At 42.3% G+C, this 9,678-nt stretch overlaps 1 pseudogene; it reads left to right on the top strand.

Moving 5' to 3' along the window:
- Window positions 1–8,001: 8,001 nt before the first annotated feature.
- LOC108634781 lies at window positions 8,002–8,466 on the top strand (annotated as a pseudogene).
- Window positions 8,467–9,678: the final 1,212 nt, after the last annotated feature.

Raw genomic sequence — 9,678 nt, forward strand, 5'->3', positions numbered from 1 at the left:
CAGCAAATCGGCAAATACATTTTTTGTCTCCATCTCCTAGCTTTTGTTCTTGTTGTTGAGTAATTCCTGTCGTGTCTTTTTGCAACCCGGTGGACCGTAGCCCACCAGGGTCCTCTGTCCATGGGATTCTCCAGGCAAGAATACTGGAGTGGGTTGCCATGCCCTCCTCAGGGGATCTTCTGCACCTAGGTATGGAACCCACATCTCTGCATTAGCAGGTGGATTCTTTACCACTGAGCCACCAGCGAAGCCCATCTTCTATTAGAGCTTGCACTGTGTTTAGCCGCTCAGTTGTGTCCACTCTTTGCGACCCCATGGACTGTAGCCCACCAGGCTCCTCTGTCCATGGAATTCTCCAGGCAAGAATACTGGAGTGGTTACCACACTCTCCTCCAGGGCATCTTCTCAGCCCAGGGATTGAACCCAGGTCTCTGGCATCACAGGCAGATTCTTTACCATCTGAGCCACCAGGGAAGCTTAGTGGGTTGCAACTCTGGCTGCCTATTAGAGTCACCTGGGAGACTTGCCTGGTGGTCCAATGGTTGGGACTCTCCGCTTCCACTGCAGACGGGGTAGGGGAGTGACCAGGGTTTTGCTCACTGATCTGGGACTAGTATCCCACAGACTGCCCAGTGTGGTCAAAGAAAATAGAATTACCTGGGGAACTTTAAAAAATTCACATCCCCCCACTTAAAAAAGAAAGAATGCTCAGCTCTCACCCAGAAACGTTGATTCTGTTTGTTTGTCAGCAGGCCCAGATTTTTTTTTTTTTTTTTTTTTCTCAAGGTCTCCAAGTGATTTTAATGGGCTTCCAGGAGATGGGAAATATTTCCTTCTGAGTGTCACTGCTAACGAAACTGGTGGTTCTCTCTGAATGGTTGTCTCTTGCAGTGGGGTAACAAGGAGGATCCTGAGTAGTTTCTGGGGAGTCTGTCTGGTTTAGTCAAGAAAAGCTCAAAACAGTGGCTGAACTGGTTTTTATCTGGTACATTTTCTCTCCTACCTATAGTCTTAGAACATTCCAATCTATTTTAAGCCTTCCTGTGGTTTCCAAAGCACAATACTTTCTGAACTGAAGACTTACCATTTCAAATCTCATGGGCTAGGATTCAATCTAGAGCAGAACTAAAACAGAACTTAAGTATCCCAATTAGTAATTGGATTGGAAAAAAGACTCAGGAAAGGGCCCTTCTAAAAGAGTGAAATTGTGTTTTATGTGGTTGTTGTTGCTATCACCTGTGGTTTCAACTGCAGGAAAAATAGGAAAAAGCCATGAAACAAGTCATTGTATTGGGTGGCCAAAAAGTTCATTCTGGTTTTTCCATGACATGTCCCAAGAAACCCAAATGAACTTTTTGGCCAATGCAATATTTGAACGTGGGTACATGTGAATTTGAGTTTCTGGCTCAGCCATTTGTTAGCTATGAGTCCTTGCCTTCTCTGAGCAGACGTTTCATGAAAGATGGAAGCATTAGCAGATCTCAGAAGCGAAATTTTGTAGAATAAAGGAGTTAAAGTTAGTGGTGCTTGGCAAGGAGTGAGTCCCAAGAAATGGTAGTCACCCTGGTCTGTTATTCTGCTAAGGCTATGATGCTGCTGCATAGCAAACACCCCACCCCTAAATCTTAGTGGTTGACCAAGATACCATTGATGTTCTTACTCATGTGTCTGTGGGTCACTTATGGCAGCTCTGCTTAAGGCTGTGAATCAGACTGAGGTCTGTTCATATGTGTCTCATTTTGCAGTCGGCAGCTTCCTGGGGTATGCACTTCTCATGGCAGATGACAGAAATACAAGAAGAACTTGGCAGAATTTTGCAATGCCCTTTAATATCTCAGCGCAGAACTCATTAATGATCACTTGTGCCCATTTTCCCTTAGCCCGAGCAAGTCATATGGTCAATTTCAAGGTCAGTGGGATGGAGAAGTATAATTTACCTAGTGAAACTATGGCACAATACAGAGAATAGAAGGAAAAATTATGAACAAATAATACATTCTTCCACACTTCCCTTCTGCAGGGTGTCAACAGAGGAGAAAAGAAGGGTGGGTAAAGAGGGAAGAAACAAATAGTTGGATCCCATAGGAACTCTACCTTGTGCCTCATTTGGAAGGGCTTGTCTGGCCTCCTTTGTAGAACTGGTCCAGCACTCTTTGCAGGCAGAGAAAAGCAGTTCTGTGGGCGTGGCAGCTTTCTGGATCCTCCCCCACTCCAGGTATTTGTGATGAGGCGACACAGTACTCAGAGACAGTCTAGAATTCACCAGAAGCCTTCTTAATTTCTGCTTGCTGGAACACATCTAATTTTATTTAGGAAGATAAACGGAAGCAAGAGCTGGTGAAATTCAGCAAAACAGACTATACTATACACCAGTTGTCACAATAACCACATCTTTGTCTAAATTCAACCCCTTCTCTTTACCCTTTCCACAACTGTTTAATGTATGGGTGCTGTCTCTTATGATTTGCTCCAAATGACATCATCTCTTCTTCCTGTATATAATAAAGTGAAATGGCTCAGTCGCATCCGACTCTTTGCGACCCCGTGAACTGTAGCCTACCAGGCTCCTGTGTCCATGGGATTCTCCAGGCAAGAGTACTGGACTGGGTGCCATTTCCTTCTCCAGGGGATCATCCCGGCCCAGGGATGGAACCCAGGTCTCCCTCATTGCAGGGGGACACTTTAACCTCTGAGCCACCAGGGAAGACCCCAGTATATAATGGTGGTAGGCTAAGAGTCCTTCATTGGAATTCTAATATTTCATTTGTATTTTAAATCTAGGTGAATAGGCAGCCCCACCTCTATTTAACCAGAGGGTTCTGGCCAAATATGTAGTGTGGTTGTAGACAGCTTCCCAGGATACACCCTCGTATATTCACTAATTTCAGTTAGGAGTATGAGTGAATTCATCAAAGGTGTTTAACTGTCATAACTGAGGATCACTCCGAATGTATCTCAAGATTTCAAACTGTATGAAAGGCATCTCCCTAAAGATCGTTTTTGAAGATATTTAGCAACAGCTGTGCGAGCAGAGGATGGCAGGCAGAGCTGGGCTCTGTTACAATCTCAGAAGAGTTACACAACCACCCTTCTCCAGGTGTGGTCCCTGGACCATCAACATCAGAATCACCAGGGCTGTTTGTTAAAAAGGCAGAGTACAGGAAACCCCCAGACTTAATGAGTTGGAATTTCTGGGTGTAGGACCCAAGAATCTCCACTTCTGTATACATCAAGGCTTTTGTATAACCTCAAATTTAGACAAAGTTCCCATACATCTTTGATTCCCAGTATCAGTTATGGAAAATGTGAACTTTTTCTAATGCCAAATTAATCATTCTCACTGTTAAACAAAAAGGATCTCTTTCATTATTACTATTACTGAAGTATTTTTTAAAAGACTAAACTTGTTGAAACTTTCAGCCAGGGTAATATTGGAATAAGATTTATTTTGCCCCCTTTGCTCTTTTTTAACATAATTTGAACATTTGAAACTATTTTCATGAAGACTATTTCAGTAATAAACATTTTCCTCCCATTTTCTCAGATACCAATGGCCTACAAAAGTTGTGTAAAGATTTTTAGATGAAAGATGAAAATTAAGAGACACAATTATTGGGAAGGACAGGAGATATTATTTGTGTGTTACATATAACACATATTCCCCCTAATAAATAGATGATAAACTGCGTTTTTATGGTGTTTTAGGTAAAAGGACTGTCTTCGGTGAAAGTAGTGTAACCACCTAAATAGGAATCATCTTTCATCTTCCACTGAGTAAGTATATTTTAATGTTTTTAATCTATGCGCGTGGGATAATAAAAAGAATCAACTGCTTCAATAAGTGAATTAAACAAAAAGACAGTTTTGAGAGCTGAGAGAAGTATAAAAAATATCAACCAAGAACAAGTCTAATGGACTCCTCCCTCCCTTTTCTACCTTCTTTCACCTCCTATTATTACATATAAGTTGAAAGGGCTTCATCTTAATGGCTTCCTGCTTCCAACTATGTGGAAAGTGAATTGGAATCATTTGGAGTATTCTGAAACCTTACTGTAATCATGAACACAAAGATGCAAAAAGATGTTGAAACATCTGTTTTCCAGATTAAGAATATCACCCAGATAGTTGGGGAAAAAAGTTTTCCATTATCTCGCCTTTAATCCAATTAGCAAATACGTGTCATTCTAAAAGATTCTGGTAACCATTGCTCAGAGGGAGAACAATCCAGAAAAGAAACACAAAAAGGATATTTTCAGCACCATGAAATTTAAGGACTAAGAGAACTATGGTAAGAAAGATAATGATAAAGCTCATGCATGTAAGACTTTTATGTGGTTGGGCTCAGAGTTTTTTCACTTTATTTTATGACAAGTAAATAAATTGTTGAGTGACAAGAAGAAAATAATGTTACCTTCAAAGTGATTTCAACAGAAAAAATATATCCCTGTGAAAATAGCAAGATCTTTCCTGACCAACAGGATTGGAATGTCAAGGGTTCAAATGCATTCACCGAGCATTTATTTCTATTTTGAATTTCCCTAAATGTTTGCCTCAACATATCCTCCCAACGTTTTTGAGAGAGGTCAAGGGTTTAAGAGGGCCTGCCTGGGGTTTGAGCTAACAATTCTGGTTCACAGACATCTCTCATGTCAAAGTGTGAGTGTGCTGTAGAAAGTGAAGTCGCTCAGTCGTGTCCGACTCTTTGCGACCCCGTGGACTGTAGCCCACCAGGCTCCTCGGTCCATGGGATTTTCTAGGCAAGAGTACTGGAGTGGGTTGCCATTCCCTTCTCCAGGGGATCTTCCCAACCCAGGGATCGAACTGGTGTCTCCCGCATTGCAGGCAGACGCTTTAACCTCTGAGCCACCAGGGAAGCCCAATATTTCTTTGAGCTCTTTTTTTTGGGTGGGAGGTGCGGGAGGCAAGAATACTGGAGTAGGCTGCCATTCCCTTCTCCAGGAGATCTTCCTGACCCAGGGATTGAACCCGGGTCTCCCGCATTGTAGGCAGACCCTTTACCGTCTGAGCCACCAGGGAAGTCTTGAGTGTGCTATAGCTGAACATAACATGGCCACATCTGTTCAGCTGCCTGGTGATTTTACTTGTAGTATCCAGCAAATTGTGCTATTACAGTGCTCCTGCAGTAAAAGGTCTCATTGTAACCTGATTCTATTTTCTATAATTGAGAATCAGTTTTGTGGTGGGTTCACAGGTGCTGATGCTACTGCTAAGTCACTTCAGTCCTGTCTGACTCTGTGTGACCCCATAGATGGCAGCTCACCAGGCTCCCCTGTCCCTGGGATTCTTCAGGCAAGAACACTGGAGTGGGTTGCCATTTCCTTCTCCAATGCATGAAAGTGAAAAGTGAAAAGGGAAGTCGCTCATTTGTGTCCGACTCTTAGCCACCACATGGACTGCAGCCTACCAGGCTCCTCCATCCGTGGGATTTGCCAGGCAAGAGTACTGGAGTTGGGTGCCATTGCCTTCTCTGTTGGTTCACAGCTATTCATAACTAAACTTTGAGTTTCTCCACCAGAGTCTTGATGCCTGTTTCTAAAACAAATACTGTGCCTTAAAATTGGCCAACATAGATATTTTGCTTAATTGAAGAGTGAAAGAGTTTTACCCCAATTTATTCATCTTTGTACATACCACTGCTTGAAGGACTCTGGACTTGTGTGTGCAATTGTAACTGAAATAAATAGGGCACAATACCTAGCATATATGATATACTCTTGATAAATATTTGCTGAATGAATGAAAAAAAATAGTGGCTCTAGACTGAATTATGGTGGCAAATTTGCCACACGCAAACACACACACACTCACTTCTTTTACCATTATGGGGATGAACCGGAATTCTTTAAGATGTAAAGGTTAGTTCTGGAGAAGGGAATGGCAACCCACTCCAATATTCTTGCCTGGAAAATGGACCGAGGAGCCTGGAGGGCTGTAGTACATGGGGTTGCAAAGAGGTGGACACAGCTGAGTGACTGAGCACCTCACTAAACTGGGGGGGGGGTGCAGAAAGAAGATATAAAGCTTAGTTCTAAATAGGGATGCCTCTATTGATGTTTGATTAGTACGAACCCCACCCCCACCCCCCATAGGGTTCTCCAGAATCTGAACTGGAGCTCCTTTCCCTGTCTTTGCAGTGAGCTGCAGACACTTGATCTCACCAGTGGAGATTGCCAAACCTTTGCGGGCAGAACCTGGTCTTATATCATCTTTGAAGTTCTCACTGCACCTAATTTAGGGCATACCCATAGAGAAGGTTCTATTATTATCCCCATTTTCAGATGAGGAAACTGAGGTTAAGCAGCTGAGGTCATCTGAAGTTAAAGTCAGATAGTTAGTGGTGAAGACAGTGCTAGTGTTTGATCCCTGGCAGTGTGAGGCCTGAGGCTCCTCTGCCAAAGGGTAATGTATCAGAAAGGTAGCTGCTACCCTTTTCCCCCCTAAAAAAAGTAAGGTAAGGAGTCAACTATGAAATTACAACTCAGAGAATTAGAGTAATAAAAAACTAAAATGTTCTAGACGTGCCAAGACATTGGAGTAACTTAGATAGAAATTATGAAAACTGTATTATTTTCTGTCCTGGGTATTTACTCAACAAGATCCTGGCAAATAAATCCAATTAAAGAGAGAGATTCAGGGGAATCATTTGCTTTTCCCTCTCTATAGGACACTACATCGTTCAAGGTGCCAAGGAAGACCTAAAAGGGAACCTGTTGTGTGAAACAGGTAGTATGTATCAAACAGTGTGTGGCCAGTCCTCTGGAATTGCCTGAAACTCTCCAGTGAGAAGCAAAGGGAATTTTTCTCTAGTATGATTGATCCTCTCACAGCTGATGCCCCATCCCCCTGTCTCTCTTCCTTTTGGCCAGTTTGCTTCTGGGAAGCTAGGCAGAACATCCTTAAAGAAATGGGCATCCTCTGCCTCTCTACTTTAAGTTAGTAGTAGTTTAGGAAGCTTTGTGGAGTCTGTAGGACATGGGCCAATTAGGAGAGAAACAGAGGGATGGGGGAGTGGTGAGGGAAGAGACAGACACACAGAGACAGTGGAGACATGGAGAGAGGTGAAATGACACTGAAAGTCCTTGAGAGTGTACTGACCTTAGAAAGCCTTTTAGAAACCAGTCACTAATTCAATATGATGAATTACCTTAAAGTAGTTTGTAGAGTGTTTCCTGAGAAGAATTGGAGGTCGCTTCAAAGGAAATAAATAAACCACAACTAATGTGCTGATGTTTTAAAGAGAAAGGCAATTGCTAAAAATGACCATGCCAATTTCCATTACTTACTACAGTCATTAGAAACAAGGAATATGTTTATTGATCTGAAGTGCTTCAAACAGTATTTTCTTTGTTCAAACCAATTTCGCTGGAGGAAAAGTCAAGAGTTTGCCTTGTGTGGCGGTGGTGGTGGGGGCATTGTGGAGAGAAAGACATTCTTTACATAAAAAACTGTTGTTTTTCTATCCTAGGGCCACTCACCTAAGAAGAATAACTGGGTTTCTATTAAAGCAAAGGAATTGTTGCCCCTGATCACTATTGGTTTAGCTCTAGGCCCCTTGAGACTCAAAGTAGGTTTGGAATTAGCAATATCAGTATAATCTGGGCATACATTAGACAGGTAGACTCTCTGGCCCCACCCCAGTCCTAACTGAATCATAATCTAGTTTTTAACAAGATGTTTCCTGATTCATATGCACATTAATGTTTGAGAAGTACTAGTCTAGACCAACATGAATGGTTATTTCAACAGTTGATAGAAAAAAGAGATGGTTGAATAAAGGCGGAAATACTATCTGATAAAAGCACTTTTGTCCAAAGATTTGTTGGTGTTGATAAACTTGCTCCTATCCACTTAACCCAGGTTGGAAGTAAAAACTTCATAGGCCCATTCTGAAATGACGTTTACCAGCTCCAGCGTCCTCATGGTTGACTGAGCTCCCACAAATTGGTTGCTGACTTTGTTTGTGTCCCCAGGTGAGCAGAAATGAGTGACCAAGCAGAAAAAAGCAGTTCCGTGCGAGAAAGACCTGCACGTCCAAGTTCTCCTGAGAAACCAAGTGAGATGGAACTGAAGCAGATGAAACGGGTGGAGCGGCAGTTAAAACGGTTGTCATTTCAAAATCCCGGGCCTCAGGTAGCCAACTTCAACCCTAAATTAAGGCAGCTGATAAAGGAAGGGCAAATGGCAAGGAAGAATGAGTTTGTTCCTGTAAAACGCGAAGTCAACAAGTATGACCAAAAGGGCAGGCTCACCTTCAATCAGGCTGACCTGTGTGACTGCCTTGATGAAGACTGCCAGGGTTGCTTCTACCCGTGCCCCAAGTGTAACTCCACCAAGTGCGGGCCCACTTGCCGCTGCAACCGCCGCTGGGTCTACCACACCATAGTCGACGAGAGTGGGGAGGTCATCAGCAAGATGCCATTCGACCTCTCCGACTAGGAGCAGCCCTCCAGGCTGATCCATTTTCTCTGCTTTGCAGTTACACCAGCCTCTGTCTCCTGGATGAATTTTAGGACTGGGGGAAAAAAGTTTTAAAAATATAGTTTAGACTAGTTAGTGTTCTCTGAAGCCATAGAACCCTGTGTAATGCACTGTCTTTCTCTAACCTTCCTGCTGTGATGACTCAGATTCCTCCCCTGGTAACCAGCAACTCCATTCCTACCCTGCTCTCGGTTAAAAATCCCTTTCCTCTTTGCTGGTACCTTAGGAGATGGAGTTTTAGGATTTTTAGAATTCTGTATCTGAGAGCTTATCTTGACAAAGAACATATGTTTATAATAGTTACCGTTAGGATCTTACACATCATCAATTCTAAATCAGAATTCTATTTGGATTGACTTGCACTGCATATTCATAGTCTCATGCTTTTAGTGTTACTGTTTTAACAATATTAAAATGAAATTTGTTTTTTTAAAAAAAACATTTAATAGGCCCCATGGCCAACATGCCCAACATATGAGCACAGAAGCAGAGATTCAATTTAAGTGATATCCAAAATGCCAACTGGAAGCAGACTTCAAAGGACAAATTTTAATCTAATTGTTACCTAGAAATGATTTAAAAGCAGTCTTTTAGTGGCTAAGGTTACCAGACACACAGAACTGGCCAAAGTGGTACAAAATTCCTAAGGCCTAAGTTGCACTTGGTCTTAGAGGTATAGGATTTAAGGAAATTCAGCTAGAGTTTCTGCTGACCTCAGTGAAGATACCATCTCAGAAGACTGATGTGAAACACCTGGGCCAGGTTTGGCAGCTATTGTGCAAAACTGTTTCTAGGGAAAACCTCTATGAAAATGTTCACACCCACAGCGTCATCGGGAAAGTTTCTCTTCAGTCATCTTTGATACCAAGTTTTATTCAAATGATCTATCTGTAAGGAGAAAATTGCTTTTTCCACTTTTCCACGTTTATGTCTCATGAACATTTAATTGCTCCTTCTGAAGCTTTGGATTCGGCACAAAGAGACTTTCCACTGAACACAGTTGTGTAGGCACTGGCTGAGGCTGCAGAAATAATGGGCTAGAAATAGACAGAAGGCCCTATCTCTATCCCACAAATGGCCATGTATGTTTACCCACTAAAAAATATCTCTGTGTGGCAAATTCATTAATAAAAAGCATTTAATTTTCCTTATTTTTGATTTTTTTGTGTGAGAAAGTGC

The sequence above is a fragment of the Capra hircus genome, unplaced genomic scaffold, assembly GCF_001704415.2.
Source record: "Capra hircus breed San Clemente unplaced genomic scaffold, ASM170441v1, whole genome shotgun sequence".
NCBI classification, from domain to species: Eukaryota; Metazoa; Chordata; class Mammalia; order Artiodactyla; family Bovidae; genus Capra; species Capra hircus.